We start from the raw sequence: 26,695 nt of genomic DNA on the forward strand, positions 1-26,695 counted from the left end.
TGTAGTATGTCCTAAAATCTGGTATTGTGATGCCTCAAGCTTTGTTTTTGTTGTATTAGATTGCTTTAGCTATTTGAGGTCTCCTGTTATCATGCTGAATTTCTACACTTGCATTTAAATGTGAGACAAGGAGTGCAGGGTGGAGAGAAGATAGCACCTCTGGGCTTAGCCAGGGTGTTCAATGTTTTCAACAGACCATAAGGCAAACAGCAAAGGCTACAGCTGCAGCAGCTCCAGCAATAAGCTGACTTACAAGAACAGGGTTGAGGTGAGCTCCCATCTACAAATCCTTCATAAAAAAGGAAAGGAAGAGCAAGACTGGGAGAATATTGCAGAACTCAAGATGGGATAAACTAGAGGGACATTAAGCTATGCAACTGACTTGAGATACAGCACAGCTTCTGTTTGTTTGTTTTCCCAAAGAAACCTTTTACTTAAGGAATACAAACTTCCTGCATTTCATAAAATCATCTTTAGGAACATAATTATTCAGCACAGCTTTTCAGGATCATTGTTCAGGAGACAGTGGACAAGTCATCGCCTCAGCTAGGGATGTCTTTTATGAAAGGCAAAAGACAGAAGGTAATCGGCCTAGGTGAAGAAACGAAAGGGAGAGTGTGTGCTTAAGCTGTTGTGTGGAAGAAAGAAAGGACACGAGTGCAAAGCACAGGCCTGAAAACATAGTTTCCCAAGTTCCCTAGCCTCATGGCACATAGAAAATGGTAGTATTTCTCTGTCACACTGCGGTAAATGGGAGATCTACTGACCATGTAGGATGACAGGAAGGGATGTTCTGGCTCCTCCAGGCTCTGCCCCACCGCATGGAGGCTGAAGGATTCATAACCCTGAACTTGCTCCCATCGCTCTAGTCTGAAGCTCACAGAGGCATAGAGGAGAGATTGAAACTAGAAAACATGAAAAGGAGAGTTGTATAGGTTCAAACAAAATGTTTGATGAGACAGGTTGTTCAGGTCACATGCACCTCCTTGTGTCCCCAAAGACCTTCTTAGCAGAAGCAATGAGGGGTCTACTTCGTGAGTTGGGATAAAGCAGACAGAGCCAATAACAGCTACAGAGAGAAAAGATGGAGAAGATCCAAAGGAAGAGTCCTGAGAGGAAGACCCTCTCTTCTTTTGAGCATGGAAGAACATGAAAGTGGACCAAAGTGAGGGGCCACGTGGATTTCAGTCTATTGTTTACCCAGAGGCCCACTGGTTTCACCTCCTTCACAAGCCAAAGAACCCTGGGAGGGATGGTCCATTAACATCATTTGCCTTAAGTATATAAATCAAAGATTCCTTGGTGTAACAGACTAAGAGGCAGCCTCTGCTCCTTCTAAGAATGAAACAGCATAATCCACTCATGGCATTGCCTCCTCTCCTAGACAAACAATGCAACCAAGTATCTCCATTCCACCACAGAAGTACCACGATGATGCTGATATTAGTAGGCACTCAAGAAATTGCTTAAAAATGAATTTGAAAGATGTCATGTCGCTCCCTGGGGCAGGCCCTGCATGCTACCTACCATTGAGCTTCTTCATTGCCAGGGAAACCCAAATTGTGGTTAAGGCAACAATGTGTCTAAAAAAAGACTCAGCTCAGGAGCCAGCAGTTAGCTTAGCATTTAAGATACCACAGGTCAGGACACCCACATGCCATATCAGAGACTTGGACTGAGTTCCAAGCTCCCTGCTTCAGCCCTGATCCAACGCCAGCCATTGTGGTAATTTGGGATTGCACCATTAGATAGGCATGTTCATTCTCTCTCTCTCACTGGCTCTCTCCCTCTTGCCCTCAAAAAAAAAAATTCTTGCTAGAATTGCTTGCAGTTAAAGGTGGCCTAGTTCTGGGCAGGGAGATATAAATGGAAGTCTACCATGCAGGACCTTAAGGAAAACCATTATTTTTCTACTAAGGATAGATTCAACATCTTTTTACACTTTCCCTGCCATCTTCTTGGATGAGAGCCACATGCTAAGGACAGCAGTGATCATGGTGATTTTCTGAGCCTGAGCCACTTGCCTCCAGGCTTCTAGCTATCTAGGAAAAACCAAATTCCTATCTGATAATTGCCTTCTATTTCCTGAGGCTGAACACAATTCCTGACAGATATACCCACTATCCTAAAAACTGCTCAATAATTTAGACTTGCCACTCCAACTTGGCCTGGAATCCCTGTGGTGGCATCACTGCTCCAGGATGGAAAACAAGAATAGTTTTTTCACCTTTTGAAAAATGCTTTAATGAGAAAACATGCTTGGATGGAGAGAGGGATTCTCACATTTTTACAAATCAAGTGAGTTGTTAGTTAACTGGTCACTTTGAAGGCACAGAAGGCTGGACCCTGAAGGGATGAAGATGTCCACATATTTGAGATGCTTTTTTTTTTTTTTTTTTGGAAAAGTGGCTATGCATAGGAGAAATTTTCTAGAAGAACATTTCCTCTTTAGTCCACAAGAAAGAAGAGGTAGCTCAAGCTCTGATTTTAAGGAATAAGCTCTAGGATCATTATAACAAAGGCCAAGGGTAAGAAAATTGCTTGTGTTAATGTGGCCTCATTGTAAGATATTTGCACTGTTGGTATTACTGAACTCTTTCTCTGCAAACAATCAGTTAAGCCATTTTTGACAGAACAATTTTGGGGAGATTGACCACTGAGGAGTAGAAACAAAATAGAACAGCACCAATGGATAAGGAACATAAATGTCAGAGTCCGGAGCCCTAGACAGAGGGAATCCCTAAGGCTCAAATGAACCCCTCACAGGGTCCCAGAAGGGAGCTTGGACACAGAACTTGACATCTCTTGTTCCAAGAGGATCACTAAAATCACTCTTTGGCAGTCACATTCACTCCAGTGTAGAAATATCACATTGCCTGAATATCTTTGCTCAGATGCAGGATGTAAGACAGAACCAGTGACGCAGGCTTCCTTCCCAGACCCTTTACTGAGAAACAGACCTATAATTATGAGTCCAGTTCCTGTGGGTTGGCATATAAACTATTAACTCCTGACTTCAATTCCCCTAGTTGGTTCACAGGCTATGTTGAAAACTCCATTTGGTTTAATGTATGGCATCTAAAGAAATAAAGGCTGGCCCTTTGAAGCCAAGTGTCTAAAATATACCATGAGTGCTCAAATTAATAGAGAACATAAATATTCCATTTAGGATGAAAAATAGGTCAGAAATTGGATAAGCAGGCTCACAGCAAAAGCATGATGTGCTTGCTCTAATTTGAAAAACCAAGTTCCGTAGTCAGCATTGTGACACAGCTGATTGGGGCACTCACATTCCATATAAGAATACCAATTTGAGTCCCAGCTACTCTGCTTCCAACTCAGCTCCCTATCAATGCAGGGAGCAGCAGATGATGGTTCAATTACTTGAGTTCCTGCCTCACATGTGGGAGACTTGGACAGCATTCCTGGCTCCCAGCTTCAGACTGGTCCAGCCCTGGCTGTAAGAGCCATTTGGAGAGTGAACCAGAGGATAGAACATTTCTCTCTCTCTCTCTCTCTCTCTCTCTCTCTCTCTCTCTCTGTGTGTGTGTGTGTGTGTATGCCCTTCAAATGAATAAATAAATCTTTTATTAAAAAAGTCTAAAGGTCACAGCATAGGACAATCTTTCAGCCTTCATGGAAAAGGAAAGTTTCTGTCTTATTCCCCACCAACCACAGTGTTTGCCAAGTAGCAGATATCCATGCTGATTAATATTCTAGATATGGTAAATTGAAAATTTTCTTTGATAGGTTATAGAACTGAAGAACTGATAATTCATCATCCTTGACTGATACAAACATTTGTGCCACCAAGACACGGCTTCAATGCAAATATAAAGTACCAGTTTAAGGGCACAAATAATTCAAATTATTTTGATATGACCACCACAACCCCAACCACTACTGCTGTTCCTACTGCTGGTAGCAGAGCCCGGGCCAGTTTCCGGTACACCATACTAAAGAATGTCTAGGATGACTTATTCCTTTTCTCTGTTCCATGAATAGCAATTTTAATTGCTACTTCAGAATAAAACTTTTTAAAGATTTTTAATATATATTTGGAAGGAACAGAGAGAAGGGAGGAGAGACCGATCAATCTTCAATCTGCCGGTTGATTCCCCAAATGTCTTCATAAGGTGAGGTGGGACTAGGTTTAAGCCAGGAACCAGGAGCCAGGGACTCCATCAGGGTTTCCTCCATGAACAGCAGAAACTCAAATACTTGGACCATCCTCTGCTACCTCCCAGGTATGTTAGCAGGAAGCTGGATTGGAAGCGGGTGGGACTCTATTGCCAACACTCTCTCCTATATGGAATGTGGGTATCTCAAGCAAAGGCTTAACTCACTCTGCCACAAGGCTCACCCCAACCTTTTTTTTTCGTTAGCAGATTAACACTTTCCTTCAGGTAGTAGTCAATTATAGTCTAGCCTAAGAATACTTTTATTTTAATACCATTTCTCTGCTTAGGGTTATTTTTCATGGATTTCGGAGGACAAAATACCTTTTTATTGGATGGTATGAATTCTTCTTTACTTTCATGTAACACTTATATGAGATGATTTGTTTTTTTAAAAACTGCCCAATCTCCAAATAAAAATAATAACTCAGAATAAAATGGTATACTAAAGAAAGGACTCAACATCTCTTACGCGTATTATATAGAAGGTATTATACATTTATGTCTTCTTTTAACTGAGTAAAGATTCTGACAGATCAAAGAAGTGCCATTAGTCTTTAAAGCAAATTTTCCGTTGTTTCATTTACACTCAGTCACTTCCTTTCCCCATTTCTCTTAAGAATTATTCCAAAACTATCCCACTGACTTCACAATCCTTATCTCCATTTCCACTCTCTAACTTTGAGCAGGACAGATCCTGTGCATCTTACAGCATTCCAATCATGGAGGACAACAGGCCTGGACTCCCTTGGTATCTCAGTCTCCCTATCATCTTTTCTCCATCAATACCTACTGCTTGACTTCCTCCGCAGAGTGGTAGCCCTTTACACCATCCTCCACCAACCACTTTTCTCCCCTTAATCTTTAACCTCTTCTTCAAGACCTTATACTCAATCTCAAAACTTCTCATGTTTCACAAGGCACCTGCTGCTGATTTTGTCTTTGCTCTTTAACTGCTATCTTCTTTATTCCTCCCCCATCCTCAATTCTACCTCCCTTTCTACTAGGATTAAATTGTCAATTTTTTCAGCTAAAGTTGAGTCTATATTCTAGGGGTGTCTATTCTGGACACTTAAGTAACATTTTGCTGAAAATGTTTAATATATAGATATCTAAATCCTTTCTCTAAATTTAGTTTCAGTTGGTAGGGTATATACAAAGCTTACCCTTTCATGTTTAACATGTATTCATTGTTCTAAGTCTAGCTGGGCATACATTTTCTCTAAATAAAGAAGCAAATGGGGCCACCACCGTGGTTCACTTGGTTAATCCTTTGTCTGCAGAGCCAGTATCCCATATGGGTGCTGGGTTCTAGTCCCAGTTGCTCCTCTTCCAGTCCAGCTCTCTGCTGTGGCCCAGGAGGGCAGTAGAGGATGGCCTGGGTGCTTGGGCCCCTGCACCCACATGGGAGACCAGGAAGAAGCGCCTGGCTCCTGGCTTCGGATCGTGGCAGCAACAGCTGTGGTGGCCATTTGGGGAGTGAACCAACAGAGGAAGGACCTTTCTCTCTGTTTCTCTGTCTCTCTGTCTCTCTGTCTCTCTGTCTCTCTCTCTCACAGTCTGTAAATCTACCTGTCAGCTAAACTAAAAAAAAAAAAAAAAAAAAGCAAAATACACACTCACCTGAACATATACACATAGCTCTAAAATCCTAATATAATTGTCATAACTATTTGTAAATATCATGGGACCATGATTAAGGAAATTCAATAATCTTGACAATGGCTATACTTTAGCAATATTTTCCCAAAGTGATTTTTTTAGCTTTAAAAATTTACTCTTTAGGGCTATGCCAGTTAGTCCTGTTATTAATACCGGAATTATTTCTGTTAACTCTGCCTCTCTAAGGGAGAACAAAGTGTCTGGATGCAGAAAATGAAGGAGATATAAGATTACACTGCATACAACTTTCTTTATCAGTTCTGTGTGTGTGCATGCACACACACGCACATGCATGCTCAGAGAACTTTTTCAGAGTTTTGTTAGATAAGAAATATGGCCCTTTTCCATAATTCAAATCATACAAATTTTAGGAAGACAAGTATGGATCCTTAACAAAATCTATATATAAGAAGACTTAGAAGTATCTGCACGTTCACTGTCACAAATCATCACTGACTCTCTTCTCTTTTAGTTTATTGATCCTCCTTGACAATGACTGTCCAACTCCATTATTCACAATCTCTTAAGGGCTTCTTTAAAATGCTAATTCCTGTGCTTTTCTTCCAGAGATTTTGATTCCGTAGGCTTGAGCCCAAATACAAGAACCTGAATTTTCACAAGCACCCCAACGAGGTGATTTTAGTATAGACACTACATAAGAACTACACTTTGGAAAATTCTGCTTCCTGGTTATTTTCAGGGAAACTGAGCGACCACAGCTATGCTGGGCCCATGCATATCAGCTGTCTTTCATGTTTCTTAGCTTGTCAATTCATTCCATCATTCATTCACTTAGCAGCCATTAACAACTGCCAACTAAGAGAATATCTCTTTCCTGCCTTAGGAGCTGACAGCACAGTGGGAAATGATTGGCTAATAGATAAGATGTAACACAAAGAGTGCTATGACAGAGGTGAACATACTTTGTTTTAAAGAATAGAAAAATGAATGATTAGTGCTTCCTGTGATAGCCCATGATTAATTTGGCCCTGTATCTGTTAAGTCAGAAGGGTCTTTGGGAGATGCTAATGGAGATATCCTTTGTGAGATCTGTAAGTCTACATCATTCATCAAATTCCCCCTTCATTTCCTATACTTTTTTAATCTCTCAGGATTTATATTTTTTGTTCTATGATTGGTCATCAGAAGAAATACAATTGGCCATATTTAAAGCTGAATTCAGCAGCAAAAGTTATCATTGCTGCATGGGTCCTGAGACACTATCTTTTGCTTACTTGAAAAAGTTGTATTATCTTAATCTGCAATATGATTGCAAACAGCAATTTTTTAAAAAAATAAAATAATTATTATTTTAAGTACCACAAAATTTAAAAAATGTAAACATAAAGAATTTTAATATTTTTCAAATTCTTCCTTATAATTTTTTTCATACAGAGAAATGGGTGTAAAATTATTTTTAAAATATAGATAAAGAAATTAAGGGACATGTACTCTATAGAATACTATACAGCAGTCAAAAACAATGAAATCCAGTCATTTGCAACAAAATGGAGGAATCTGGAAAACATCACGCTGAGTGAATTAAGTCAGTCCCAAAGGGACAAATATCATATGTTCACGCTGATCGGTGACAACTAACTGAGCACCAAAGGGGAAACCTGTTGAAGTGAAATGGACACTATGAGAAACAGTGACTTGATCAGCTCTTGTCCTGACTGTTGGTGTACAATACTAATACTTTATCCCTTTTAGTATTTTTGTTTTGTTCTAGTACTATTGGTTGAACTCTGTAATTAACACACAATTATTCTTAGGTGTTTAAATTTAACTGAAAAGGGATCCCTGTTAAATATAAGAGTGGGAATAAGAGAGGGAGGAGATGTACAATTTGGGACATGCTCAAACAGACTTGCCCCAAATGGTGGAGTTAGAAACGTGCCAGGGGATTCCAATACAATCCCATCAAGGTTGCATCTACCAATGCCATCTCACTAGACCAAGTGATCAATTTCTGTTCACAATTGATCACTCTGATAGGTTTAGGAGTCAAAGGGATCACACAAACAAGACTAGTGTCTGCGAATACTAACTGATAGAATAAAAAAGAGAGAAAATGATCCAACATGGGAAGTGGATACACAGAAGACATAGAATGTCAGATGTCCTAAATAGCACTCTGGCCTCAGAATCAGCCCTTAAGGCATTCGGATCTGGTTGAAGAGCCCATGAGAGTATTTTAGGCATGGAAAGCCAAGACATGCTGGGAAAAAAAAAAAAAAAAGAAGACCTAAATCAAAGATCTCTGCGAGTGAGATCCCAGTGGAAAGAACAGGGCCATCAAAGAAGGAGGTACCTTTCTCTGAAGGGAGGACAGAACTTCCACTTTGACTATGACCTTGTCTAAATAAGATCGAAGTCAGCGAACTCCAGAGGCTTCCATAGCCTTGGAAACTCATGACTAGAGCCTAGGGAGATTACTGACACCATAAAAAAGAGTTTCAAATTGTTAAGTCAACAACAGGAGTCACTGTGTACTTACTCCTCATGTGGGATCTACCCTTAATGTGTTGTCCAATGTGAAGTAATGCTATAGCTAGTACTGAAAGAGTATTTTACACTTTATGTTCTGTGTGGGTGCAAACTGATGAAATCTTTACTTAATATATACTGAATTGATCTTCTGTATATAAAGATAATTGAAAATGAATCTTGATGTGAATGGAATGGGAGAGGGAGAGGGAGATGGGGAGGTGTTAGTGAGAGGGAAGTTATAGGGGAGGAAAGCCATTGTAATCCATAAACTGTACTTTGGAAATTTATATTTACTAAATAAAAGTTAAATATATATATATATATATTTGGGTTTCCAGAAAATATCCTGTGAATAGGCTTTGAAGATAATAAAAGAAATAAAAGAGACATGACCAGACACATCAAACACATTCATAGTTTGGATTAGGAAACATTTCAGTGTCTCTATTAATATCTCCAAAACCCTTTTAAAGTACTAGAGATAAAATAGAAACAAAAGTATTCACATTCCCACCTTCCTACAAATGAACCCAACAGAGTTGAAAACAGATGAGGAATTTTGTCAAAAAGATGGCATGTGACAGATTGTGCCAGGTAAATGAAAGCTCTGCTTACAAATTTTCTTTTGGTTTATAGCAATGTCACCTTCTCTCTACATTTTCTCAAGAAATTGGTATGAATATCTAAATTGATTTTCCATCACCATTTGAATACAAACTGAAAACTATATCCTGACACTGGGTATAAGGAAGCCTAATTTATCCTGGCTACCCAGAGAGACTGAATTCCCTGTATAGGATTTGGTGAGGAATACTAAGGTATAATTTTCATTAACTGGAATGTTTTAGACCTCAACGAAGAACACACCTGCACAGCAACTGCCTAAATGTAAACAAAGCGCAAATTTGCCAAACGCATTAGGTAGGTTACACAATGTGCAAGTCCGGCAATGAGCTTGAGATCTGAACCACATTTCAGATGAAGGTGAGTCTTGACCACTGAATGTATCAGGCAGAGCATCCATTTTACTAAGCATTATGAAAACTCACCAACGAACTTCCTCAGTATCTTGGAAACTTAGCATTAGTTTCTAACCCAATCACCCTTAGACGTCCATCCCTTACAGTGAGGCCCTCCCCAGATGGCGAAGGGAATATGTCAGACACATTCACAGATGCAATCATGGCATACCAGACTGCTTACTAAGAGTACACCCAATGGCGACATGGCTTTGAAGCTACTTGAGTGGGTATTTCCTTACAAATGCCAGAGAGATGTGCTGATAATCATATGCCAGAGGTGGGAATAAAGTACACCAGCACAGTGCACGGCAGAAAAAGCAAAAAAGGCTGAGGCAAGCCAGTAAGTCTGCAAGGTCTGACCTTGGTGTCATTTGCATACTAGAAGGTGTATGGACATCTGCCTCTGAAAAGGACCACAGCACTGTTCTGGAAGGGAAAACCAGCAGAGTGACGGAGCGGGATGCACATGGTGAATTCAGCACCACGCACCACCACCATGCCTGAGAGAGATGGTTCACTGCTGTCTCTACAGAAGGCTGTCTGTAAAAGGCGAAGGGGACCGGCCAGAGGGCACCTGGAAACGTGAAATATTTCATGAGAGCCACACAGGGACACTCCTGGGGAGGCCTGAACACTCACACCTCTCAACTTCCGACATAAAATACCTGAACCTAAACTATTCCCTTAAACACTCATTTTGACAAGCAAGTAAGTCACTGACAGACTCGTGAGACTCATTTCAGCAAACACCTGCTAAGAGTGTACCAGCCAACATGGAACCATTCACATATGCCCCATAAAAGAATCAATTTCAAACACAGGAGATGCCGACATGTTGAAACCTGTCTCTTCTTTCTTTTGTGGCTCCCTATTTGTTTCATAAAAATAAAAAGTTTTTATGAAGGCTTCCATGTGCTACAGGACACCAGGCTGTCCACTCCCCTTCTAGTTACAGCTCTAACATCATCATTCCATGTCCCCTCCCCCTCTCTCCTCATCCCACCCTTGCCACACTGGCATCTTTGATGTCCTCCAGAGTGTGGTCAGCATTCTTCCTCAGGGCCTTTGCTCTGGCCATCCCATTTATCCAGAAGTTTCCCTCAGATACCCATATGGCTCAATCCTTCTTCCATTTTCCTGCTCACACATCACCTTCTCATGAGGCCTATCCTGAGAGTCCCTTTTAAAGCAGCAATTCTGCCCCTTGTCATTCCTGGACTACCTTACTCCCCTTAATGTCTTTTTCATAACCTATCAACTTCTAACATGCTGCATAATCTACTTAAATGTCTGGTACATTGTTTAGCCTCTTTAGAATATAAACTCCAGGAGGTCAAGGATTTTTGTTTATTCTGTTCAGTGATGTCTACCAACTGCCCAGAAAAATATCTGGTACCTAGAGGGCATTTTCATATATTCTTTTAATTATGATGTGATAACTATATGTTAGTATTATTTTATTAAAATACACAAGAGACAAAATATCATCAAGGAATAAATACGGCTCTATTTTGTTCAGAGCAGAGAAAAACAAAGACAAATTCCATGGTAAGCTTCACTACACTATTCAACAAGATTTAGTATAAACTCTTAATTTTTTTTTTTGACAGGCAGAGTGGACAGTGAGAGAGAGAGAGAGACAGAGAGAAAGGTCTTTCTTTGCCGTTGGTTCACCCTCCAATGGCCGCTGCAGCCGTCGCACCGTGCTGATCCGAAGGCAGGAGCCAGGTGCTTCTCCTGGTCTCCCATGGGGTGCAGGGCCCAAGCACTTGGGCCATCCTCCACTGCACTCCCGGGCCACAGCAGAGAGCTGGCCTGGAAGAGGGGCAACTGGGACAGAATCCGGCACCCAGACCGGGACTAGAACCCAATGTGCCAGTACCACAAGGCGGAAGATTAGCCTATTGAGCTGCGGTGCTGGCTAAACTCTTAATTTTTATGACAAGAATTTCCAATTGACATTCACAGTTAAATCATTTTGCTGAGCTGTCATTTAATGTACAAAAAAATGTAGTGCCTCACCTAAAACTACATTATTGCAAAATTTCAGTTACAGGCCTTTGGAACATCTTTTAAAAGTTCCTTCTTGACAAAGACTCAAAGCATTAAGCATTTCTAAATTAAGATTTTTTTTCCAAACTGAATAGCTTCCTATAGAGGATTTATCAGAATTCAGATTCTTTGATAATACTTCAGATGGAAACATGACAAATGGCTTACTTTTATCAATCAAGAGACCTATATTTTATTTACCTATTATAAAACTTTCCAACAAATCTCATTATGAAAATAGAGTAAGTTATTTGCAATAGGCTGTATCAACTTTGTGCCAAAAAAAAAAAAAAGTTAAAAGGAAGCAGGTGCTCTTGATAAAATATGAGGCTTAAAATTTTCCAGTCTTTCTCTCAAGTACACATTGCACTCAGGACATATTTTCTTTCTTTCTTTCTTTTTAATATTATTATTTATTTATTTTAGAGGTAGAGTTACAGACAAAACAGAGTGAGATAGAGAGAGAAAGGTCTTCCATCTGCTGGTTCACTCCCCAAAAGGCCACAATGGGGGCCGGCGCTGTGGCATGGTAGGCTAGGCTCCAACTGTGGTGCCAGCATCCCACATGGACATTGGTTCGAGCCTTGACTGATCCTCTTCTGACCCACCTCTCTGCTTATGGCCTGGGAAAGGCCCAAGTGCTTGGGCCCCTGCACCTGAGTGGGAGACCTATGAGAACCTCCTGGCTCCTGGCTTCAGATCAGCCCAGCTCTGGCCATTGTGGCCATTTGGTAAGTGAACCAGTGGATGGAAGACCTTTCTATCTGTCTCTTCCTCTCTCTGGCTGTAAATGCCCCTCAAATAAATAAAATAAAATTGTTTAAAAAATGGCTGTATAAACATGTAATATAATGTCAGGTCATGGCAGTATGGCTTAAAAAGACAGCCAGGGGTCAGGGAGGAGGGGGAAGCGGGAAGGAGATTAAGGTTTTACATAGGTTAGTCAGAGAAACCTGACCTGAGCAAGGAAATCAACCACAGGGGGACTGTGGGCAACACAAAACACAACAACACCAAGACCTGAAATAGGAACAAGTGAACCATGTCTAAAAGGAGGAGCATCAAAGTGATGCGGCTGGAATAGTGTGAATGGGGCAGACAGCAGAGGAGAAGAGAAACAGGGACCAGCTTGTAGATAACAATAATGATAATGGTAATAAACACACGTTAGAGTTTCCCATGTATAACTGGTATAACTTTGTTAATTCATTAAAGCCTGCAACAACTCTTTAAGGTAGAAATGAGTATCCGATTTTTAATGATGCGAAAATGATGAAAAATAACAGAGGGTTAACAAGTTTGTCCAAGCACATAAGATTAATGTGCAGAGTGAACCTAGTGTCTTTTTCTAGAGACCAGAATACTATACCACACCATCAATCTCACCCACAAGCTGAGGATGACGGAAAGCCCATAGAGGGTGTACTGCAGGGGAGTGCCACGACAGTCACTGTGGTGGTGTTGTGTGGAGCAGACTGTGTTAGGACAGAAAACGGCTCATGATGTTCCATGCCTAGACTAAGCACCAAGCACTGGAGCCATAACCTGAACACGACCTCCTCCTGTCGCCGTCCTTCCTGTGCTGCAGCAGATATAAATATCCATCCTTAGAGCACAAGGTCGTGACCCAACCTCAGCTGCTTCAGTCCAACCACCCTGGGAGGTGCGACTCATCCACCTCTAAGCCCTCCCTGCTTCAAACCACTGTCCCACAACCTCATTCCCAACTCCAACATACTCATTCCTCCCTTTTCTGCCAAACCACCTCTGAAAGTCTAACTTTCCCACACTCAATCTCAATCAGTCAAAATATAAAGTTCCAAATTCTCCATCACTTAATAACTCAGCGAAGCCCTTAACACAACACATTTGCTGTTATCACTGGGATCTAATCCACACAGACTCTCTATTTACCAAAACAAATAGGTTTTCTGTTTTAAGGACATATGAAGCATTACAGGCATGATGAGAGAAATAGGAAAGGTCTTCAAAAAAGTTCACTGAAAATACATATTATGAAAAAATACATAGATTTTAACAACATTTTGCACAGAAATAAACCTATGTTTTTAATCCCATTTTCTACAATCGTTAAGTACCCTCAGACCATGCTTAACATTAATTTTGCCAGGCTATACCCATTCAGTGACAGCAGATCTAAGTTTAAATTTCATTCTTCTGATTTAATGGATTCATTACTTTGGGGAAGTCTGAAAACTGAATTTCCCTAAACTATGAAATGACGATAATAGTATGTAGTTCAGAAAGCTGTGAGGAATACATGTGCGTGGTACCTAACCTGGCAATATTAGGAATTAAACATGTGAGTTTTAAAAAACAATTTTAATTTCTTCCTTCTTGCAGAGGGAGCTCCACTTTTATATTAATACTCAAAAGCACACTCTGCTAACTCATTTCCTTAGTTATATTTTTAAAATTTGCTTTATTCTAATTTCTCATAAACATATAAAAATTAAAACAGAAGAATATTTATATAAGTTTCTGAAGCTCTGCTTTCTTAATCAACATATACCCAAAGTTGAGGCCTCCAAGGTAAAATTTTTACTGAACAGTAATCATAAGCTAAGCCACTACGAGCACGACACAGTGTCACACATAGTCTTTCCGTACTCCGTGGGTCTTGACTGGAAGGTGATCCAAAGGTTAAAATTCTGTCAATGAGTTTTAAGCCAGGTAGAGACACTCACATCTCCCTAAACAATGAGATCTGAACATTAAATACCAACTTCAACTTGAGAATCTCAGTCTGACACTGTGTGTAAATCTTACCAGGTGTGATAAAGGAGTTGAGATTACACATCCTACTTTTTTCTTCCGAATATTTATTTATTTTTTTGAAGATCTATTTATTTATTTGAAAGTCAGAGTTACACAGAGAGAGAAAGAGAGGCAGAAAGAGAGAGAAAGGGAGAGGGAGAGAGAGAGGTCTTCCATTCACTGGTTCACTCCCCAATTGGCCGCAACAGCCGGAGCTGCACAGATCCGAAGCCAGGAATCAGGAGCTGCTTCTGGGTTTCCCATGCAGGTGCAGGGGCCCAAGGACTTGGGCCACCTTCTACTGCTTTCCCAGGCCATCGCAGAGAGCTGGATTGGAAGTGGAGTAGCCAGGACTCGAACCAGTGCACATATGGGATGCCGGCAATGCAGGTGGCAGCTTTATCTGCTACAACACAGTGCCGGCCCCATCCTCCAATTATTTAAAAAGAACTATGCATACTATGCTGACACTCAAAGATAATACCTTTTACTTCTTTTTTTTTTTAACTTTTATTTAATGAATATAAATTTCCAGTGTACAGCTTATGGATTACAATGGCTTCCCCCCCCCCCATAACTTCCCTCCCACCCGCAACCCTTTACTTCTAATTTAACATCAGATTCTGGGTCCTTTAAAGTGTTAATTTTACAATGCACCTTAAGTTAAAGATTCTGAGAAATATACAGTCATTATAAAATATAATGTTTGGAGGCTGATGCTGTGGCAAAGCAGGTGAAGCTGCCACCTGTGCTGCTGGCATCCCATATGGATGCCAGCTCAAGTCCTAGCTGCTCCACTTGTGATCCAGCTACCTGCTAATGGCCTGAGAAAAGTAGCAGAACATGGTCTAAGTGCTTGGATCCCTGCCACCCATGTGGGAGATCTGAATAAAGCTTTTGGATCCTGGCTTCAGCTTGGCTCGGCCTGCCCGAATAGTCACTTGTTCATCCAACCAGTGGATGGAATACTTTTGTCTCTCTGTCTCCCTCTCTGTAACTTTGACTTTGAAATAATAGTAATAAAAAAAGTCTTTTAAAGAAATACAATGCATGACACAAAAACATCCTTTGGTTACTAGGAGTAAATTATTACTTTGATCTTAAAGAGCTCATACAACCTGGATCAGGAACTGTAATATCTAACTTTGTTTGAAGAAGAGGGTTACTCATATTCAACTGCACCAAATACTTGCTGGAGTACATCTAAACTCAGTCTGATAATGTTAGTGATAAGTACTTCGGAGAAACATTTCTGAAACATTCCTTGCTCTTGGGCCTAAAGAATAATTTCAAAATGCTAGATGCTCCTTGTAGGTCCCTCCCCAAAGCTGCTTTTTTTTTTTTTTTTTTTTTTTTTTTTTTTATAGGCAGAGTGGACAGTGAGAGAGAGACAGAGAGAAAGGTCTTCCTTTGCCTTTGGTTCACTCTCCAATGGCTGCCGCGGCCGGCCCGCTGTGGCCGGCGCACTGCGCTGATCCGAAGGCAGGAGCCAGGTGCTTCTCCTGGTCTCCCATGGGGTGCAGGGCCCAAGCACTTGGGCCATCCTCCAATGCACTCCCTGGCCACAGCAGAGAGCTGGCCTGGAAGAGGGGCAACTGGGACAGGATCGGTGCCCTGACCGGGACTAGAACCCGGTGTCCTGGCGCCGCAAGGCGGAGGATTAGTCTAGTGAGCCGCGGCGCCGGCTCAAAGCTGCTCTTAACAGAAGACGAATGCTCTGTCCAGCAATTAGACTGCTCCCTGAATCTTTACTAAATCACCAACTTACATTCACTAAACTGAGCTCAGTGAGAGTACCACTGGCATCCCACTAGATAATTTTTTGTGACTGTCTATTCAGTGCACTGAAAGAATGTTAGCAAGCCCTGGGTCTTGGGTACTAAATGCCAGTGGCCACTTACTTTTTTTTTTTTCACCAGAACTTAACAATCATCTTTTACTTATTTAATCATATAAAATTCTTAAAAAATGCATGAAGTAATCTGAAAACCTCTTTTCTCTTAGACTTCAGAATAAGAAAACCTGACTGAGTAAAACTGATAGGCAAGAGGGTATATTCAAGATCATTAAGCACAAAAGCAAAGTAGCAACTATCTGGAAGACAGCTTCAGTAAGCATTCTGAAGGTGTTCTAGCCAGGTAGAGAAACTGTACTAGCTGACACACAACATCAGTGAACACAGACCCACACTCAGAGGTCCGTGTAGTATGGAAGATCCATGAAGCAAGTGCTACAAGCATACCACCCTCCCAAACATCACCACCACAGTTCTTCCTGTGTGGACCCCCCACCCCCACCCCAACTACATCAGGTGATTTCTAGGGAATACTAAAATCTGGTAGGGAAATTCTGCTGGGTTTACTCAATGGGAAAAAATAACATCATCACCCATTTGATTCGTATTTATACCTTAAATAAAAATTCCCACTAGACAAAACTAATTTGTAAGGGATTAGAATAGAACTGAAATTTTGTCCTGGATTCATCCTGACTTTTACACAACAAATTAAGACAGTTTCTGCTTGTACATTCAGAAGCTCGATAGAAAATGAGGTCAGTTTGCCACAGTTGCCACAAGAAAATACCTTAAAACCATGCTTTTATTCTCAAGTTAGTGTTTTGCTATAAAACTGTCATGAAATCAACAGTGTCTAGAAAATGAATGTTCATAAATACTTGTCCATATAAATTTAACCTTAAAAATAAAACTGCTTTAATACCTTGAGAGAAAAACTTTAAATTCATCCCCAAACACTATTATATAGGGGCAGATAACCTGTGATAAGTCCTGTGTAGACTAAATCGAACACCATTTTCAAAAGCATTCTTCTAAGGAGAACCTGTAATTAACTTCACACTAAAGTAATCCATTTAAAAGTAGAGGGGCCCTAGAAATTCACAGTGAGGAGATTGCATTTTTATTTCTAAAAGTCTCGCATGCTTTAACCACAATAGCGATCCCTGATATCGAGTTGTCACAGGACTAAGCGTCATAAACACACCATACAGTTTGCTAACTATCCCTAACCAAGCTGAGAGAGGATCATATTTAAGAAGTTTCAAAAGTGAAAGGCAAAGAGGACTACAACCCCCAAACAGCTGGAAAAGGAAATCAGAATGCATTCCCCAGATCTTCCCGACAGCTCACCTCATGGAATTCCAAAGAGTTTCTTTCTGCTTTGGCCATGGTTGAATACATCATTTCAAAGCAGATTTAGAAAGCAGCAAAAAGATATATGTTGAATTCTCCTTAAAAATCAGGCACTTGGCCTACCCACTTGGCAGTTTCATTCATTGCAGTGGCCAGGACTGAAGTCACAGGGGCCTGGTGTCCTAATGCGATTCTGACAGTTTCTGGAGATCACTTCACTGATGTTCCTGCTTCTCCCCCCCTCCAAAAAAAAGTGCTAAAAATGAAATACTAGGTGGAGTTTGCACAGGCTTCTACCCGGAGACTCCCCACCAGCTAGTAGCAACACTGAAAGCCAAGCCCGCCTCTCATCAAGTCCTATCACTGTTCAGGCATCCTAAGCAAAAAAAAAAAAAAAAATAATGTATTATGTCCCTTTGGCTAAGGCAGTCATGGCCACACCCCTGTGAAGGGTACAGGATGCAATCGCCCCATCCTCCCCTCAGCTTCCTTCCTTTGCTTTTCCATGGGAGAATTCCAAAGAATGTGCTCTGCGTACACACACACACACACACATCCACATACAGAGTAGGCTGGTGTCACATAAGCTGACTGCTGTCACAGAGAGGGGAGTTTGCTGTTTCATTTTCTCAGAATAGAATGGCCACTATCTGGGATCTCCGGCTCACTGTCACCACTGATCAGACACAGCATTCACTGAAGGTTATTCAAATAGGCTTGACACAGCATTCACTCAAGGTTACTCATATAGCTAATCCAAAGTGGAGTTTGTGGAGGACAGTATGGAGATATCTCAGAAAGCTAAAAATAGACCTACCATATGACCCAGAAATCCTATTCCTGGGAATTTACCCAAAGGAAATGAAATCAGCATGTGAAAGAGTGATCTGTACCCCCATGTTCATTGCAGCTCAGTGTACAATAGCAAAGATATGCAATCAACCCAGATGTCTATCTAATGATGACTGGATAAAGAAATTGTGCGTGTGTGTGTGTGTGTGTGTAGTATAGACTACTACTCAGCCAGAAAAAAAAAAAGTGAAGCCCTGCTTTTTGCAACAAAATGATGTAACTGGAATAAGCCAGTTCCAAAAAGACAAGTACCATATACTTTGTCTGATCCATGGTAAAAAATAGAATACCAAAAATGTAATGTATAGGTATGAAATCGATATTTTGAGTTTCAATGATTATTAATAGCCCTTGTCTCTACTGTTGAGGGACAGTGTTTTTTCATCTTACTATTTGTTGAACTCTTTATTTAGTATAGGGTTAATCTTATGAGTAAAGTAAACTGAAAGTAGATCATTTTAAAAATTAAGAGAGGGAATAAGAAAGGATGAGGAAGAGTGGGAGCATGGATGAGATGGAGGGAAGGGGAGGAAGTATCACTATGTTCCTAAACCTGAATGTATGAAGTACATGATATTTGTTTACCTTAAATAAAAAAAATAACTAAAATTTTTTCAAACACTACACAGCTTTTAATGAAAATGCAAACATGTGCTTATCAATCCAGAAATTATTTTCAGACCTCACTTTTAATGCAAACATCAATACAATCATCAATCTAGACAGGGAACTTATGCTGCAAACAGCAGGGGTAGGGGAATCCCCAGTTCAGACCACTTGTTCATTCAAGGACCACCTGAAGCTGTTAGCCCACCTGCAGCAGCCACTGCAATTATTAAATGCTGGCTGAATGCAACCAAAGCCCAGAAGACCATCTTCTTCCAGCAAAAGATGAAATGTCCTCACCTGTGACATGCATTTCCTGTGAAGTGAGAAACACTGATTTCAGCTCTATGCTACATTTGGGAGCAATATCCCTGTAACATCAGGGGCCACAGCTTTGGGCTGTTCTGGAACTGGATGAGTTAACACAGAAATCCTGGCTTTCCAGAGGCTTCTTCTGGACATACAAACCCAGTCTCATCTTAGAACAAATCACTATGACTTTCCAGTGTGTCTTTGCAAATAAAAATAACAGCAATTATGTACAGGATGCCAACTATGTGCCCTGGACACAAAAAGGTGCTCTTAAAATAGTTTCTAATGATTGCCACTGCACTCTAAGGATGCGCTCAGGAGCATAATCAGGTGCATGTTACAGTTGAGGAAACTGAGGCTCACAGGAAGTGACAGCAGCTAGGATTTGAAGGCAGATATGAGTGATACCCAAACCCAAGCTATTTTACAATGCTCTGCCCCCTCAAATAACACTCCTGAAGATGCCAGCAACCTCACTGATTCACAGGTGACCAAGGAGTCTGTGGTGGCTTCAGTCACCATTAGAAAATTCAAAAAAGTCAATCTAGAACGGACTAATGAAATCCTCTTATTAGCATCAAAGGTGGCAGAGCCTATAATCAACAAACAGGCATCTCAATCAAGTAAGCATCTCTTTTTCCATCCCTGGTTAAGCAGAGTGTTTAATGCTTAACTCTCGAGTTTCTAGACTACTTTCTAGTTATTGACCAACAGATTCTGCTTGGGGTAAAGGTTCACTCAATACTCAAGGCACTGCTCTTTCTGACACCCACTTCTAGTCTCTGGACCCCACCTGCTGCTCCCACCCCTCTGGCCATTCAAGCCATGATTCTTTGTCTTGCAAATACTTTTTGCCATATAGGCCACTCTAACTGCACACAAGGTTCTGGTCCACCCATGTGTTACCATCGTCCATATGTGACAAACAGGCTGTTTCCCAGTACAGAGGAAACTACCTTCTACCAGCACAAGCCACTGTCACAATCAAACTAGATTTCCTGCTGACTATAAAACAGACTTAAAGTGCAAAGCAAAATAGCTTAGACATATATTGGGCTTATTTCTAAGGCCATCACGTACATTTACTCTCTCATGGGTTTTTAAAGATTTATTTATTTATTGGAAAGGCAGAGTTACAAGGAGAGGGAAAGTGGGAGGGGGGAAGGGAAGGGAAAGTGGAAGAGAGAAGGAGAGGAATCTTGCATCTGCTGGTTCACTCCCCAAAATGGCTACAATGGCCAGAGGTAGGCCAGGTCAAAGCCAGGAACCTGGAACTCCATTGGGGTCTCCCATAAGGGTGCAAGGGCCCAAGGACTTGGGCCATCTTCTGCTGCTTTCCCAGGCACATGATCAGGGAACTGGATCAGAAGTGGAGCTTCCAGGACCTGAACTGGTGCCCATATGGGATGCTGCATCACAGGCAATGGCCTCACTCACTGCTCCACAACACCAGCACCAGTGGTTGTATTTTTTAAACACATTTATTTTAGCCAGCACCTCTTCAGTCATAGGATATGGATAGAACTGTAAACTGCAGAAGCTCAATGACTTCATCACACAACTAAAGTAGCCTAAAGTAGCCTATTCCCCAAAGTTTGCAGAGCACATACTGTGAGTAAAGCAGGGAAGAACAAAGATACAATCCTTAGATTACAATACAACCAGACAATGGAAAAATTCAGCAGTGTCTCCCTCTGTCTTTATGCTGGCATCAAAAATACAAACCAGAACCAAGGTTAGCACATCAGGAAGGAACAACCCTTTTCCTGAAAAGCCTATTATGAATTTCCTTTGTTTCTACGCATTCTGCATGCCTCCGAGTATGACATCATTCGTATACATTATTTAAGCCTCACAGCATGTGTCTGCCTGTCTGCTGCAATTTTTATTTGTGGTTTTTTTTCTTCTGACCTTGTATTCATAAAATAGCCAGATGATTGTTCATCTTATTGTCACTCTGTTGTCACATTTCCAAAATCATCCAATGTAAGTACGTATCAGTTTGTCTATAAATCCAAAAGGTTTTTGAAATATCTGAAAAAGTATGAGATTGCTACTAAAATATCAAGGGTAGTACACCTCAAATTGAAACCCAAATTGGCCCAGACATGAAATATGTGTCTTTAAAATTTAGCTTAGGAAGTGGTAGACAAACAAATTCAATAGAAATAAAAATAGCTACTATCTGTAAACGATTAAGAACTTAACTACAAGAGCGCTTCAAAATGTTCACAGAAAATGGAATGAAGGGGTCAGCATTGTGGCATAGTGGGTAAAGGCACCAGCTGTGCCACCAGCATCCATTATGGCCACTGGTTCCTGTCCCAGCTTCTCTACATCTGATCCAGCTCCCTGTTAATGGCTTGGGAAAAGCAGCAGAAGATGCCCAAGTATTTGGGCACCCGCCACACATGTGGGAGACTCGGATTAAATTTCTGGCTTCAGCTTGGCCCAATACTGGTCATTATGGCCATCTGAGGAAAGAACCAGTGGATCTTTGTCTGTCTCTCCCTTTCTTTCTGTAACTCTTTCAAAATGAATAAATAGATCTTTAAAAAAAGAAAAATGAAAGAAAACAGAGGGGTCGGCACACAGTATGGTAGGATAAGCCTTCACCTGCAGTACCAGCATCCCACATGAGTACCAGTTCATATCTGGCCACTTCTCTTCCAATTCAATTCTCTGCTTATGGCCTGGGAAAGCAATAGAAGGTGGCCTAAATGCTTAGGCCCCTGCACATGCGTGGGAGACCTGGAAGAAGCTCCTGACTTCTGGCTCTGGATCAGCCCAGCTCCAGCCTGTTGCGGCCATCTGGGGAGCGAACCAGTGGATGGAAGACCTTTCTCGCTGTCTCTCCCTCTCTCTGTCTGTAACTTTACCTCTCAAATAAATAAAAATCCTTGAAAAGAAGAAAAGAAAGAAAATGGATGAAAAAGTAAGTTTATTTTGGTGATAAAAAATTTTGAGACCTTTCTTAGGGACAGACTCAAGAACTTGGTGATGGGACATGGGTGGCAGGGTCTGAGGTCACAGGGCTGGAGGGGACTAAGCTGTCTCGCAGCAACATGCAGGTGAGCTCTGTGTGACAGGGCTGCAGTCAGCCCCTGGAGCTGGACACCACCTTCTAGATCCTGGCCAGTAATCACGCAGACGCTCACAATCCCATCCATTCCTCCCAATCCAGAATTATTTTGAAGCAAATCCTAAATCTATAAGAACCACAAATATTTCATTCAATTACTTAAGAACTGCCAAAGGGGAAATCGGGAAGAGGCTAAATCTGGAGAGGAACTATTCACTGAAACTCACCAGGATGATGTCCCTAGGATTGATTCCCCCAGACACACATATAAAATTTGAAGCTCCTCCTCCTTCCTGAGTGCACCTAGGCTAACTTTTGTGCTGAGAGCCCCATGGAAGACAAGCACGGCATTCCTTTGGGGCAGAGCTACTCTTGGGAGGTCAGGTGTGCCAGAAGGACTCGACACCTTGAGATCCTTCAGTTGGTGCTTCAGAGTCTCTGCCACTGGCTCCCCAGTTGGTGCAGGAGGCCTCTCTGTTCCCTTGTGTGGCCCATGCATGGGGGCTGTCTGCTTGGTGATGTCTACAGAAAGTGCTAATAGCTTCTCTTGGATCGGGCAGGCAACCAGTGGTGGCACCATGGAGAACCTCTGCCAAAAACTTCCTCACAGGACAGATGTGGAGACCAGCAAGGCTGAAGACACAAGAGGTGGCAGCAGCTCCTGCTCCATCTAACCCCACTGTAATCCTGAGGAATAGTGAACAGATGCTGATAAGTTTCTATTGATGACTCTGGGGTCCTGCTTGGGTATCCTCATAACTTCATGAGAAGTGACTTTTACTTTCCTTAGGGGAATGTTTTCCTTAATGACTTTAACATTTGGTTTATTTGCAAAAAGATTTACAGTAAATTTGGGTTATATTAAAGAACACAAGTTGGCAATGGCAAAACAGAAAAAAAAATTCACAGAAGCCACTTTGTTATGAAGTATCGATGACAGTTTCCAAGCAGTGCTACCAGCCCTTGTCATAGTCATGACTCCACCCACACTCCCTTTCCTTTGCCTCCCTGAAAACAACTAATTTAAACAACTAATTTCAATTAGCTTTTTTTTTAACTTAACTGAGCTGAATTGAGACCAATGTATTTTGCCTGGATTTCTCTATCTCAACTTCCTGCATTTAAACTGTGTAATAGAAACTTTTGTCTCTGCTGACTGAGATGATGAGATGTTTGAGACACACAGTTGCATAATATAGGAAAATGGCATTTAAGGTTTGCCTGGCTGCCATGGGATGTGATCAGACGCTTGAAATTAGACTTAATTCTGAAATTTGACTTGATTGTAATTCTCACTTGATTCTGGTACTGAATGCCAGCTCTTCTCTATGTTAGAGATTTGAAATGGTGTTGGTACTGGTTGAGATGTTACAGGAAGATTTACTTACTTGTAATAAAGGATTTGCTACAGTCTGATTAAAATTGTTTTGAAATCCATGCATAGTGTTTCCTGGAATGCATTTTACAAGAGCTTATTGGAGACCCCCCCCCAATGCCAGGCAATATATGTATATATCCATACTCCTTCATTTAATCATCATAGTAACCTTCTGGGATAGCCACTACAACCCCCAATTCACAAATCAGGCAAATGGGAGATAGATTGAACAACATGTTCACATACAACTACATGGCTAGACACTAGCTGGATTTCAAATCTATGGTCTCCTATGATGTCTAAGATCATCCACACTTTTGCCACTGTTCCCCTAATGGTAACTGACTATCATTCACCAAGGATCTAGAACTTCACTCGGTATTTCAGAATCATTCACCAACAGATTTCAGGCGGAATTTTTGGAAGTATATTAAGCATTAATAGCCCCAAGATGAGGAAATACAGCTCACAGAATTTTATATTTAATTAATTAATATTTACTTGAAGGAAACAGAGATGTCCGATCTGCTTGCTCACTTCTGCAATGCATATAATAACCAGTAATGGGCCAGACTGAAGCCCAAAGCCAGGAACTCAATGTCAGTCTCCCACATGGATGGCAGGCACTCATCTACTTGATTCATCTTCTGCTGCCTCCCAGAGTGTGTTTAGCAAGGAAGCTGGAATCAAAAGTAGATTGGGAACTGAACTCGGGCCCTCCAACACTGGATGTATGGGATGTAGCTGTCTCAGAAGGCATTTTTAACTACTGTGCCATTCTCCATCACTAGACAGTTCCAGTAACTATCAAGGGCACACAATGGCAAAGCTGAAAGATACAAAGGAAAGTTTTCCAGGATCTTGTATAATCACATACGACAACATTGCTGTGCTACTCTGAGTTCAAGAGAAATAATTACGGGCACGTTATATTTCTAGGGTTTTGGCCGTTTTTAAAAAAAAAAAACTGGGAAAATATTAACACACTTCAGAAGAGAAGACAGCCTCTAATAGACTGATTTTCTCATGTTAGGTGGACAAGGAAATCCCTTCAAGCCAAATAACCAGTAATGGGATCCATTACTTTCATAAACAAAAGTAAATACAGATGCAATGTGCCAGAAACTCTAACAGGTATATACAAATAAGAATGAATATGATTATTTTCCTTTCAGTTATTTCCACCACAGAATTGAAGACTCAGCTAAAGCAGAGTCTGCTTTACTTGGTGCATTTATATAATCTCTCAAAACACTTTTCTGTATGGGCAAATTTCATAGTAACATCTATGAGTGTTGTATTTTTCCTTGGTGATAAACTTATTAAACCCATATTAATGTAAAGGCAAGAACTTTTAAGTGAAATATTAAGATGGTTGATATATAATCCCATTTCTGTCATTTAACTTATAACAATTTTTTACACAGTTAATGAGTTCATACCCTGCTACATTTATTCCATATAAAATTTTGTTATTATAAATCATGGGACATTTAAATAAATTTTAAGCATGTTAAAATATGTAATATAATGGAACCAATAGAGAAGGATGGAAAATTATTTCATTTGTAGATGTATGTTCTTTGTTTCTGTCTGTAAAATGGGAACATAATCTTTTTCCAAAAATGTTTTGCATATAGATGAGATAGCAACGCACCCAATAATATTTCCTGAAGTTATTCAGCTGAAGGAAAATATTTAGAGACCATTACATTCTTTAATAAATATCTTCAAAATTGGCATTTATAATTTTGCCATTAAAGTGGACAATTCAATTCCAACAAGACATACAGATTCTGAAACCCTGAAAGTGTAGTCCTCAAGTTTTATTGTACATTAGAATTATGTGATACTCGTGTTTAGAATTCCAACTCCATAGAGGAAACCATAGAAAATATGATGTAATCAGTACAGGATAGGTCTTAAGAATCTACATTTTAAAAAATCCAGAAAATTCTCATACAGGTGAACTCTGAGCCAAATTCAGAGGCCCCAGTTTAGAGTCTAAAAATCTAATACCCCATTAATGAAGCCATGGAGGTGACTGTCATATTTGACTTTGCATATTCATTTTATTAGAAAACTCAAGGGGCTGGTGCTGCGGCACATCAGGTTAAGGCCCCGGCCCTGCAGCATCAGCATCACATATGAGTAGTTCAAATCCCAGCTGCTCCACTTCTGACCCAACTCCCTGCTCGTGTGCCTAGGAAAGCAGTGGATGGCTCAAGTCATTGGGCCCCTGCACTCACATGGGAGATCCAGATGAAGCTCTTGGCTCCTGGCTTGGGATTGGCTCAGCTTCGGCTATTGGGGCCATTTGGGGAATGGACCAACAGATGGGAGACCTCTCTCTCTTTACCTCACTCTGTAACTCTGTCTTTCAAATAAATAAAATAATAAATCTTAAAAAAAGAAGAAAACTCAAGAAGAGACATGCATCCTCATACTGGCAGATGTGCCCTACCCTAACAATTCTCATGCTGATCATCTTCCATCCACTTTTAAAAGAAGACTAAAGGAGCATAGTAGAGGACAACTAAGTACAGGAAAAGTAAAGACAGGAAGGAACACTAACATGAAACCAAAAATTTTAGTCTGTATTTAAGTTGAGAGCAGTAGTCCTCAAATAATAGGCCATGGGCCAGTGATGGTCCATGAATTGGCTTTTAGTGACTTGAGCTACAGAAACTGAGTGTAAGCCTTTAAAAACATTTACAGACATTCGTCACAATAATTTTCTATCTATTCAATCTAATAAAATTTTAAGCTTGCATTTTATTATTTAAAATAAACCCATATTAATAAATAATAATAATATTTTATTATTTAAATAGTATTATTTAAAAATAATACTATTTTTTATTTCATTTCTTTTTCTACTAGTTTATTTTTATTTGATTTTACAAAATATAAATGGCCATGATGAATTTAAATGAGCAAAGATAATCTGAAAGGCATTGGTGGTCTCTTTATTAAAGGATCTAGCCATTCTTGGTCAGCACAGGGAGCCTCATAGCCCAGGATTCTGATATAAAAGTGGCTTTCTGTGCTATCATATCAAAAGTCTATGTAGGGCTGGTGCTGTGGTATAGCAGGTTAAGCTACCACCTGCAGTGCTGTCATCCCATG

The 26,695-nt window shown here is 40.6% G+C and overlaps 1 protein-coding gene across 2 annotated transcripts in view; it reads right to left on the reverse strand.

Annotated features, from left to right (window-relative positions):
- The window catches only part of HECW2 (HECT, C2 and WW domain containing E3 ubiquitin protein ligase 2), a 335,902-nt gene that overhangs the window by 156,930 nt on the left and 152,277 nt on the right, over positions 1–26,695 (reverse strand). Inside the window, exon 1 of one of the 2 annotated variants that reach the window (XM_062189447.1) lies at positions 17,334–17,424. The exons of the other annotated variant lie outside the window; for it this stretch is intronic. The gene's annotated coding sequence lies outside the window, so the exon portion shown is untranslated. Of the gene's footprint in view, positions 1–17,333; positions 17,425–26,695 lie in introns of those variants that run through there. 2 annotated transcript variants of the gene reach the window in all.

This window comes from Lepus europaeus, chromosome 1 (genome assembly GCF_033115175.1).
Source record: "Lepus europaeus isolate LE1 chromosome 1, mLepTim1.pri, whole genome shotgun sequence".
Taxonomy (NCBI): domain Eukaryota; kingdom Metazoa; phylum Chordata; class Mammalia; order Lagomorpha; family Leporidae; genus Lepus; species Lepus europaeus.